The 12,253-nt window shown below is 50.4% G+C and overlaps 1 protein-coding gene across 1 annotated transcript in view; it reads left to right on the top strand.

Annotated features, from left to right (window-relative positions):
- The first annotated feature begins 1,274 nt into the window (after nucleotides 1-1,274).
- The window catches only part of LOC143768046 (uncharacterized), a 50,694-nt gene continuing 39,715 nt past the window's right edge, over nucleotides 1,275-12,253 (top strand). Inside the window, exon 1 of the mRNA XM_077256701.1 lies at nucleotides 1,275-1,339. The gene's annotated coding sequence lies outside the window, so the exon portion shown is untranslated. The remainder of the gene's footprint in view (nucleotides 1,340-12,253) is intronic.

Here is a 12,253-nt window from a genome sequence, read left to right as displayed (position 1 = left end):
GTCTGTCTGTGTGAAATCTGAAGGTCATCATGGCTACCAGCTGTTCCTGTTCCTTCCTTGTGTGACTTATCTGATGTCCATGGAGAATGATGGTAAAGGCAGGTGACAGCCCCAATGTGACAAAAGCCCCCCAACCTCCTAAGAGCTGTGTTTATATATGTGTCCTACAGATCACGAGTTCCCCTTTATATGGTGTTGACTTATGCTCTGAGCTACATACACAGAAATAGCTGTTTGTAATGTCAGCAAGAAGCAATGTGCTCAGTACAGGATTGAGAATAAGAATAATTCAATTAATAATTAATATTTAACAGGGGCACACGGAAACATGGTCTGTGGAAACACTGACCCATTAATTTAAATGGGTCTACATGTGTCAGAGTCTCCGATACGTGTGAAAACAGTCACCACACGTACGGGACACACTGATGAGTGAAAGAGGCCTAACATAGATTTCTCCCAGTTAATACGAAGCCTCGAAAAATCCCCAAACTGGTTAATTATAGATATAGAGTTTATCAATGACTCCTCTGTAGCCTCAAGAAATCCCAACAGGTCATCTGCATCCAATGCCACCCTTCCTTCCACAGAGCGATGCACAAAGCCCTTTATCTCCCCACTAGTCTGGAGTTTAATTATTATTATTTCTATAGCACCATTAATTCCATGGTGCTGTACATGAGAAGGGGTGACATCAAAATACAAATATCACTTACAGTAAACTAACAATGACAGACTGGTACAGAGGGGCGAGGACCCTGCCCTAGCGGGCTTACATTCTACAGCCAGGGGTTGTATCACCAATGCGAACAGTCCAGGGGGGACAGGGGGCAGCCCGGCCTAGTTCCCCTACACAGCGCAAAAGCCGCTGACGGACAACCATTTATTGTAATTCTGGCAGATGGATTGCAGTATAAAAGCTTCACCAGGACAGGAATACAGGACCGAAACCCAAGACCCTCATGACCGACCACAAGTACTGCCACTCCACGCTATCAAAAGGTTTCACCACATCGAGCGAGAGATCTGCCCTCCCCCTACATTCTGCGACTGTGACTGTAGATTAATAGAGACGTCGCAAATTTACACCTCGTACACACACGGCTCTGCTACATCCACACTGTAAACCCCTCCTGACCCCACACAGAAACTTCTCCTCATCCAGCACCATGACAACCAGCAAGCAGAGTCCTGCATACACTGAGGGCCCTGATCATGTGACCCCTGACTCCTCCCCTCATGTGACCTCATCACAGGTCCTGTGCGCACAGAGCAGCCATAGTGGAGTGCGGCTCTGCGGGTGGAGGTCGGTGCTGGAGGCTCCATTATTCTCTATGTGGTATGCGGCTCTGCGGGTGGAAGTCGGTGCTGGAGGCCCCATTATTCTCTATGTGGAGTGCAGCTCTGCGGGTGGAGGTCGGTGCTGGAGGCCCCATTATTCTCTATGTGGAGTGCGGCTCTGCGGGTGGAGGTCGGTGCTGGAGGCTCCATTATTCTCTATGTGGAGTGCGGCTCTGCGGGTGGAGGTCGGTGCTGGAGGCTCCATTATTCTCTATGTGGAGTGCGGCTCTGCGGGTGGAGGTCGGTGCTGGAGGCTCCATTATTCTCTATGTGGAGTGCGGCTGTGCGGGTGGAGGTCGGTGCTGGAGGCCCCATTATTCTCTATGTGGAGTGCGGCTCTGCGGGTGGAGGTCGGTGCTGGAGGCTCCATTGTTCTCTATGTGGAGTGCGGCTCTGCGGGTGGAGGTCGGTGCTGTAGGCTCCATTATTCTCTATGTGGAGTGCGGCTCTGCGGGTGGAGGTCGGTGCTGGAGGCCCCATTATTCTCTATGTGGAGTGCGGCTCTGCGGGTGGAGGTCGGTGCTGGAGGCTCCATTGTTCTCTATGTGGAGTGCGGCTCTGCGGGTGGAGGTCGGTGCTGGAGGCTCCATTATTCTCTATGTGGAGTGCGGCTCTGCGGGTGGAGGTCGGTGCTGGAGGCTCCATTATTCTCTATGTGGAGTGCGGCTCTGCGGGTGGAGGTCGGTGCTGGAGGCTCCATTGTTCTCTATGTGGAGTGCGGCTCTGCGGGTGGAGGTCGGTGCTGGAGGCTCCATTATTCTCTATGTGGAGTGCGGCTCTGCGGGTGGAGATCGGTGGTGGAGGCTCCATTATTCTCTATGTGGAGTGCGGCTCTGCGGGTGGAGGTCGGTGCTGGAGGCTCCATTATTCTCTATGTGGAGTGCGGCTCTGCGGGTGGAGGTCGGTGCTGGAGGCTCCATTATTCTCTATGTGGAGTGCGGCTCTGCGGGTGGAGGTCGGTGCTGGAGGCTCCATTATTCTCTATGTGGAGTGCGGCTCTGCGGGTGGAGGTCGGTGCTGGAGGCTTCATTATTCTCTATGTGGAGTGCGGCTCTGCGGGTGGAGGTCGGTGCTGGAGGCTCCATTATTCTCTATGTGGAGTGTGGCTCTGCGGGTGGAGGTCGGTGCTGGAGGCTCCATTGTTCTCTATGTGGAGTGCGGCTCTGCGGGTGGAGGTCGGTGCTGTAGGCTCCATTATTCTCTATGTGGAGTGCGGCTCTGCGGGTGGAGGTCGGTGCTGGAGGCTCCATTGTTCTCTATGTGGAGTGCGGCTCTGCGGGTGGAGATCGGTGGTGGAGGCTCCATTATTCTCTATGTGGAGTGCGGCTCTGCGGGTGGAGGTCGGTGCTGGAGGCTCCATTGTTCTCTATGTGGAGTGCGGCTCTGCGGGTGGAGGTCGGTGCTGGAGGCTCCATTGTTCTCTATGTGGAGTGCGGCTCTGCGGGTGGAGGTCGGTGCTGGAGATACAGGGTCAGTGGTTGCCCTCGTCCGCTGTCTCGGTTGTCTTTAGTAAGACTGTATGGACCAGGGCTCACACCACTGCATGCCCGCCCTTTATCCCCGTGGGCAGGAAACTACTCAGACAACACAGAGTGAGGGTAACAGTGTGGCAATGCTTTTGAGTCGTCCGCCAGGGCCGTGGGGTACTCGGTACCGTGTCCAGTGCTTAAAGGGGATGTCACGGTGGCTACGACCCGGTGCGTGGCCCTGGGCGCCCAATTAAAGGGAAAGGTCTTTTTTAGGGGAATTGTAAATAAAGTCTATTGTTCGTGATGCCACCTGTGGTATTCGGTCAGTAGGGACAGACGCTGCTTAAAGGGGTCCTCTGGGGTGATGGTATGGCAGCTAGAGGGTATAACTTCCCACAGGTGAAGTAGGTCCCTAGGGCCCCCGTGTGTGTAGATGGAGATGGTGAATGATGCAGTGAAGAACAAGGACAGACAGGTTTGCCTTCTCTTTACCTGGTTTACTGAAGCTTCAGGCAACCGCAGTCCAGGCCAACAGATCACAGGTACAGGCAGGGTCCTGCCGGCTTGTAAGCAAATTCAGAGTCCCCTTCACCAGGTGGAGATGAAAGTCTTCCTCAAAGTATGGTGGTGTTGTAGTCCCTTACTGCCTATGGCTTCTGATAAGGTCCTCACTAGGGTTGAGCGAAACGGGTCGGCAATTTTCAGAAGTCGCCGACTTTTGGCAAAGTCGGGTTTCATGAAACCCGACCCGACCCCTGTGTGGGGTCGGCCATGAAGTCGGCGATCTTCTGAATCTGGAATCGGAATTCCGATACCAATTCCCGATATGTTTAAGATATCGGGAATTGGTATCGGAATTCAGATTTAAGTGTAAAATAAAGAATTAAAATAAAAAATATCGCTATACTTACCCTCTGACGGGCCCTGGTACTAACCGGGAACCTTCCTTCCTTTGAATCAGCCTTCCAGGACCTTGCGGTGACGTCACGGTGACGTCGCGGCTTGTGATTGGTCGCGCGGCCGCCCATGTGACCGCTGCGCGACCAATCACAAGCCGCGACGTCACCGTGACGTCACCGTAGGTCCTGGAAGGGCTGATTCTTAGGAAGGAAGGCTGCCGGAACGAAGCCGAGGGTGAGTATATTCCTATTAGGTATATACTCACCCTCGGACATGCCCTGCTTCTTTCCGGCAGCCTTCCTTCCTAAGAATCAGCCCTTCCAGGACCTTCGGTGACGTCGCGGCTTGTGATTGGTCGCGCGGCCGCCCATGTGACCGCTGCGCGACCAATCACAAGCCGCGACGTCACCGTAGGTCCTGGAAGGGCTGATTCTTAGGAAGGAAGGCTGCCGGAACGAAGCCGAGGGTGAGTATATTCCTATTAGGTATATACTCACCCTCGGACATGCCCTGCTTCTTTCCGGCAGCCTTCCTTCCTAAGAATCAGCCCTTCCAGGACCTTCGGTGACGTCGCGGCTTGTGATTGGTCGCGCGGCCGCCCATGTGACCGCTCGCGCGACCAATCACAAGCCGCGACGTCACCGTGACGTCACCGTAGGTCCTGGAAGGGCTGATTCTTAGGAAGGAAGGCTGCCGGAACGAAGCCGAGGGTGAGTATATTCCTATTAGGTATATACTCACCCTCGGACACGCCCTGCTTCTTTCCGGCAGCCTTCCTTCCTAAGAATCAGCCCTTCCAGGACCTTCGGTGACGTCACGATGACGTCGCGGCTTGTGATTGGTCGCGCAGCGGTCACATGGGCGGCTGCGCGACCAATCACAAGCCGCGACGTCACCGTGACGTCACCGCAAGGTCCTGGAAGGCTGATTCTAAGGAAGGAAGGTTCCCGGTTAGTACCAGGGCCCGTCAGAGGGTAAGTATAGCGATATTTTTTATTTTAATTCTTTATTTTACACTTAAATATGGATCCCAGGGCCTGAAGGAGAGTTTCCGCTCCTTCAGACCCTGGGAACCATTGGAAACCCAATGCACTGCATTGGGTTTCGAGTTTCGGCCGACCCCGACCCCGACTTTTTTATAGGATCGGCCGATTTCACTCGACCCGACTTTTGAAAAAGTCGGGTTTCGTGAAACCCGACCCGATCTTATAAAAGTAAAGGTCGCTCAACCCTAGTCCTCACAGTTCCTCTCTGTCTCCCATATAGGTTAGGACACAAACCCTTATGACAGGTGACTCGAGCCTTTTTATAGGGTCTCTATCATTACCCGGGCCCTATACATCACTGTGCCTCCTGGGTATAAAGGCGGACAGGTAAAGTATATACTCAAGTATAAGCCGAGATTTTCAGCCCATTTTTTTGGGCTGAAAGTCCCCCTCTCGTCATACCCAGGGGTCGGGAGGGGGAGCGGGGGCTGTCTAATTATACTCACCTACTCCTGGTGCAGTCCCTGCTTCCCCGGCGCCGCAGCTTCTTCCTGTACTAAGCGGTCACATGGTACCGCTCATTACAGTAATGAATATGCGGCTCCATCTCCCATAGGGGTGGAGCCGCATATTCATTACTGTAATGAGTGGTAACTGTGACCGCTCAGTACAGGAAGAAGCTGTGGCGCCGGGGAAGCAGGGACCTGCAGGGAACGCGCCAGGAGCAGGTGAGTATAATGGGGAGGGGGAGTGCTGTGCGATAGTCACCTCTCCTCGTTCCGGGCGCCGCTCCATCTTCAGCGTCTTCTGCAGTGATGCTCAGGTCAGAGGGCGCGGTGACGTGGTTAGTGCGTGCCCTCTGCCTGAACGTTAGTGCAGAATACGCTGAAGATGGAGCCGCGCCCGGAACGAAGTCAGGTGAAAAGTGAAAGTGCCGGGGGCCTGAGCGACGAGAGGTGAGTGTGTGATTTTTTTTTTATTTTTTTTATCACAGCAAATGGGGCAAGTGTCTGTATGGAGCATCTTATGGGACCATAATCAAGGTTTGTGCAGCACTATATGGGGCAAATATCTCTATGGAGTATCTTATGGGGCCATAATCAACGTTTATGCAGCATTATATGGGGCAAATGTCTCTATGGAGCATCTTATGGGGCCATATTTAACGTTTGTGGAGCATTATATGGGGCAAATGTCTGTATGGAGCATCTTATGGGGCCATTATTAACCTTTATGCAGGATTATATGGGCATATTTTAATATGGAGCATCTTATGGGGCCCAACATAAACTTTATGGAGCATTATATGGGGCTCCTGATTCAATATGGATATTCAATAACACTTAACCTACTGATGTCTCAATTAATTTTACTTTTATTGGTATCTATTTTTATTTTTGAAATTTACCGGTAGCTGCTGCATTTTCCACCCTAGGCTTATACTCAAGTCATTAAGTTTTCCCAGTTTTTTGTGGCAAAATTAGGGGGGTCGGCTTATACTCAAGTATATACTGTAACTTAGAGTTCAGCTGTCCTGCCGGTTTCAGCTATGTCCCTTAAAGTCCGACTGCCTCAGTCTTCCTGCTACCGGAATCTGCGCTAGCCAGGGAGGTAGCCAAATCACTGCTCTGATCCCCTGGTGTCACTCTCTTGTGGAAAGTGTGCAGGAGAGAAAAAGCACAAGTTGTTCTTTCCTTCTAAGTTTCCTCTCTCCAGGAGCTGTAGTAAATCTGACTACACGTCCCCTTCATACCTTCTGACACTCTATGTCCGTCTGTCTTCGTCTCTGTCCTCTGACAGAATCCTTCCTCCTCCACTGTCTCCTTCAGACTGCTGTCTGGCACTCATTCCCCCTCCAGCCAGAATATAAGGAAGTTCCCTTTAATCTGGGTTCAGAGCTCCCCTTTCTGGCCTGGAGTATGAACGTGTTGTGTGTATGTGATTACCTGGTGAAAGTTATCCTTCATCGTTTCCAAGCGTGACATCACTCTCCCCGGGAGGAAAACAATGCCACTGTGATGACCAGGACTCTGGGGCGTCACACTTTATTGAACCACAAAACAGGCAGATAACACATAGATCAGTACCAGCACAATAACCAGGATGGTGCACATTGCAGAGTCTCACCCTTCCGCTGACTCGCCAGGATAATGGCCGATGTGACTTCAGATCTTCCAGGGTCGCTATCCCACCTGTGGCACGCACACAGAGAGGAGGTAACGACGAGTGTAGGAAGAGGACAGTCCATTGAGTCCATACAAGGTACAAGGCCAGTTGATCAAATGATCACAACCTGGCTTATCCGAACATCTCCATGGAACCAGACGACTGGCAGGTCCCAATCCTGGCCTTCTCCAAACGTATCCATGGTTCAGCGATGGTCAAATGTGGCCACTCTGTATTTCTTCAGTTGGAGTGATGATGCCATGACTTCTGTAATGTAGACTCCCTGAACACAGGCAGATCCTCCTTCCACCTTCCAGTCTTGGGCTAAGGTGGAAGGAGGCCATCCCTCACTGCTGGAGTGTGCAAACATGCATAGATTGTCCTTCATATTGCAGAGCACCAATGGGTCATCAGCATATTGGCAAACATTGTGCCTTTATTTCCCAATGATAGTAGAACAATGCTAGGACAGATACAATAGCTAATCGGCAGCCAGTGAACAATAATTTAGTGACCATAAGGGCCAACATTCATTGTCACATGAACTCTAACTCATGTCCCTGGGCCTACTGAAATAATACGTCTGGATAATTCAGATTAAATGCGATGTTGCCACAATGGGCATGGGGGACTTTAACCCCTTCAGCACTGAGACTATTTTGAGGTCTCTGTGTGGTGTCACAGTAACCTAACAGCTGCGTTTGCAATCAAGGTAATAATCTGATTAATAACCCCGTAAGCTGAAAGAAAAAAACACTCAGAAAAATATTTTGTTTGTAAAAAAAAAAAACTAACCTAACCCCTGGTACACCAATTTATTAAAGAAATTTAAAAAGCCATGCTGGTTCGAAGGAGTCCAAGGATTCCAACATAGTCCACAAATGGCATCCTGAAAAAACTAAAATAAAAAGGGAATTAAATGAATATAGACAAGAGACAGTCCTTCATTCACCCTCATGGTATAACATGGAGCCTTGTTCTGAGATCGAAGCATCATAGGTCACTATGGTTCTCACAGTACAACCATTCCCTCACACAGTATAATGTTCCACAGTACCGCCATCCCCCCCATACACTGTATATTTGTGATGCTAGTTACTACTCATGGACAAGCTGCAAGGCTGGGTAATCAAAAGGTCAGGAGCCAGGAGGGTACGTTATAGACAGGGGTGATACAAAAATATTGTCAGGTCATGGTCCTGGAATCAAAATACCAGGGAGATAGCAGATAAACAAAGGGTGAAAACACATTGATTCAGAGCACAGTCCTAGGTCAGGCAGCAGTAGAACTGAGCAGAGTGAAACAAGGCAAACATACACCAGTGAGGAAGAAGCTACAATTTGCACTAATCTGAGGCAGAGAGCTGCCTAAATACCCAGGTAATTATCTGAACCATCGTCAGTACATGAATACATTATTATTATTATACAGCACCATTGATTCCATGGTGCTGTACATGAGAAGGGGTTACATACAAATTACAGTAAACAAACTATCAATCACGGACTGACACAGAGGGGAGATGACCCTGCCCTTGCGGGCTTACATTCTGCAGGATGGTGGGGAAGGAGACAGTAGGTTGTGGGTTTGCAGCAGCTGTTGTGTTGGTGAGGCGGTAGCTCCGGTAGTGGTGAGGAGGCAGCGGGGTCATTGCAGGCTGTAAGCTTTCCTGAAGAGGTCGGTTTTCAGGTTCTGTCTGAAGGATCTGAATGTGGTTGTGTAATGACACCAATGGTGTCACAGGTGCAGCCTAGGGGGCGCTATCAGGGGGCACGGAAACGAGTAGAGGAACAAGGCACACAGTGCATGGATCTAAGACTAAGCAGTGAGCACTGGACCTGGAACTAAGCAGTCATGTGATAACAAGGCGGAGGAGTCAACGTGCGTATAGCCAGGGAAGGCAGCTGGGACTGCAGGGCACAGAATGGAGGCGTAGTCAAAGGAGAGCCGAAGGTCAAAATCCAGATGAGAGCATGGTACCTAGGGATAAGACAAAGAGACGAGCCAAGGGGTCAGATAACCAGGAAGGGCAGGGCAGTACAAACGCAGGATAAAGTGGCAAAAGTCAGGAGACAAACCGAGTCATACACAGTAAAAATGGAACGCCCGCCAGGCTGCTCGCCATCTCGTCCTCCATGTTCCTTCCTGCTTCACCGTCTGGTTCTCGCTCTCTTCTGTGGGGGCAGAGCGTCTTCTTTCTCCTCCCGCCATTAAGGATCAGGAGGAGGATCTCAGTTGCTGATGGGCATGTCCTCATGGTGCAAAGGTATTTGGAGTGGGCAGCCATTGTTTTCGCGCCCCACAGCTAGTCTCCGCCCACGATGGCTCACTTTTCCAGTGCTCCTCGTGGCGCTATAATGGCGGCAGTTTTTGTGGCAATTCACAATAAACAGTCTCTCAATAAATCACAATTAGGCACAGTCTCTTAGGCGCACATGACCTGATTCTCAGGGTCAGTCCATCCTGTTCGTGACCCCAAAAATCAGTGGCCCGCCAGAACCGTAAGGTACCCGGTATCGTGTCCGGTATTCACGGGGATGTCACGGTGGCGACCCGGTCCGTGGCCCTGGGCGCCCATGTAAAAGGGAAATTGAATAAAGTTAATGTTCGTAACGCCACCTTTGGTATTCAGTCAGTGAGGACCGACGCTGCTTTAAGGGGTCCTCTGGGGTGGTGATATGGCAGCTAGATGGTATAACTTCCCACAGGTGAAGTATATCCCCAGGGCTCCCTGTGTGTAGATGGAAGATGGTGAATAGTGCAGTAAAGAACGAGGACACAGGTTTGCAGTCTCTTTACCGGATTTACCGCAGTCCAGGGCACCAGATCACGGGACAGGCAGGGTCCAGCCGGCTTGGAAGCGAATTCAGAGTCCCCTTTACCAGGTGGAGTTAAAAGCCTTCCGCATAGCGCGGTGGTGTTGTCCCTTATTGCCTATGGCTTCTGATAAGGTCCTCACAGTTCTCTCTGTCCTCCATAAAAGTGGGACATAAACCCGTATTGCAGGTGACTCGAGCCTTTTTACAGGATCTCTATCATGACCCGGGCTCTATGTGTCACTGTGCCTCCTGTGTATTAGGGCGGACAGGTGATGTGTAATCCAGCTCTCATGCCGGTTTCTGCTGTCAATCTTAGAGTCCCTCAAAACTGGCTACCGGTATTCTGCGCCAGCCAGGGAGGTAGCTAATTCACTGCTCTGCTCCACTGGTATCACTCTCCTGTGCTTCGCTCTCCCACACGCTCACTACAATCGGTTCGGCTTTCGGTATTATCTCTGTCTAGGAGCTGCAGCACTTTCTCGTGGCTGCACGGATCCTCATACGTTCTTCCTACCTCAGACTGCTCCAGTCTGCTCTCTGGCACTATCTGACTAACTTTCCCTCCAAACCACAATATATCCCTATATGCAGGGGAGTCACCTAGAAATAGGATCACAAGCTCCCTCTTGTGGCTTGGAGTGTGAACATGTTGCATGTTTGTGTTACCTAGTGAGAGTTATCCTTCATCGCTTCCAAGCGTGACATCACTCACCCAGTGAGGAAAGCAATGCCACTGCGATGACCAGGACCCTGGGGCGTCACAAAAGCTCACACGCACAGAGGCACAACGATTACGGACGAGTAACCTGGGTGAGCAACCACAAACCGAGTAGACGGAAGTATCATCGACACCAAACCCAGGAACTACCAAAATTAAATAGCCGCCCCAGAACCAAAGAAAGGTGGACTAGAATGAACCATTACCTGACCAGGATGGAGGTGGAACTATCCTGTCATAGTCATGACAGGTTGATAGTCGGACTTGTTGGGGCAAAAAATTCTAGAGGATATGGGATATTCTGGAGAAGTCTTGGAGGCGGTTGGGTGAGCAGCGAATAAGTGTGGAGGAGAGAAAAGGAAATCTTGGGAGGATCGGAGATTACGTGAGGGAAGATATCGGGAGATTAGTTCAGAGATATATGGAGGAGACAGGTTATAGATGGCCTTGTAGGTCATTATTAGTAATTTGAACTGGATACGCTGAGGGAATGGGAGACAGTGAAGAGATATGCAGAGGGGAGAAGTGGAGGAGTAGCGAGGAAAGAGATTAATTAGTTGGGCAGCAGAGTTAAGGATGGACTGGAGAGGTGCGAGGGTGTTAGCAGGTAGGCCACAGAAAAGGATGTGGCGGTATTCAAAGTGGGAGATGAGGGCATACACAAGCATTTTAGTAGATTGAGGGTTGAGGAAAGGACAGATTCTGGAAATATTTTGCAGCTGGAGGCGACAGGAGGTGGAAAGAGCTTGCATGTGCAGTTTGAAGGACAGGGAAGAGTCAAGGGTTACTCCGAGGCAGCAGACTTCCGGTACAGGTGAAAGCGTGATGTCGTTAATTGTGATAGATAGGTCAGGTAAGGAAGATCTGTGAGATGGAGGAAAGATGATTATTCAGATTTGTCCATATTGAATTTGAGGAAGGAGGATATGGCTGATAGACACTCTGGGATTCTGGACAGCAGAGAGGTGACATCTGAGCCAGAGCGGTAGATCTGAGTGTCATCTGTTGTGAATTCTGCTCTTGGGTTCCCTCCAGTGGTTGTTGGTGGTATTGCAGTTGTCCCTGGGTTGCAATTCTGGTCAGGTGTCCCTGCTGATTGCAGGTCTGACTGGGGTATTTAGGGTTGCAGGATTCATTAGTCCTTGCCAGTTGTCCATTGTTCTTGGAGGTTTTGGATCTCTGTCTGGTTCCTCCTGCCCTGCTGCCAAATCAGCAAAGATAAGTGTCTGGTTTTTGTTTCTGCAGCACACATGCTGTGTGCTTACTATTCAGTGCTATTCATTTGTCTTGTCTTGTCCAGCTTAGACTGTGTCAGGATTTTTACAGTCAAGTTGGATTCTCAGGAGATGCAGATATACGCTCCATGTCTTTAGTTAGATGGTGGAATTTTTGTATTATCTGCTGTGGATATTTTTAGGGTTTTTATACTGACCGCTTAGTATTCTGTCCTATCCTTTCCTATTTAGCTAGAGTGGCCTCTTTTGCTAAATCCTGTTTCCTGCCTGCGTATGTCTTTCCTCTAATACAGTCAATATTCGTGGGGGGCTGCCTATCCTTTGGGGTTCTGCTCTGAGGCAAGATAGTATTCCCATTTCCATCTATAGGGGTATTTAGTCCTCCGGCTGTGTCGAGGTGTCTAGGATGTGTTAGGTACACCCCACGGCTACTTCTAGTTGCGGTGTCAGTTTAGGAATTGCGGTCAGTACAGGTTCCACCTACTCCTGAGAAAGTCTCATGCGGCTCCAAGGTCACCGGATCATAACAGTCATCAGCATAAAGGTGGTACTGGAATCCATGGGACTTTGAGTTGTCCCAGGCCAAGTGTATAGATTGAGAAGAATAGGGGTCTTAGA

Source organism: Ranitomeya variabilis, chromosome 4 (genome assembly GCF_051348905.1).
Source record: "Ranitomeya variabilis isolate aRanVar5 chromosome 4, aRanVar5.hap1, whole genome shotgun sequence".
Lineage (NCBI taxonomy): Eukaryota > Metazoa > Chordata > Amphibia > Anura > Dendrobatidae > Ranitomeya > Ranitomeya variabilis.
The sequence above is the reverse complement of the archived record's forward strand: the minus strand, read 5'-3'. Positions and strand labels throughout refer to the sequence as shown.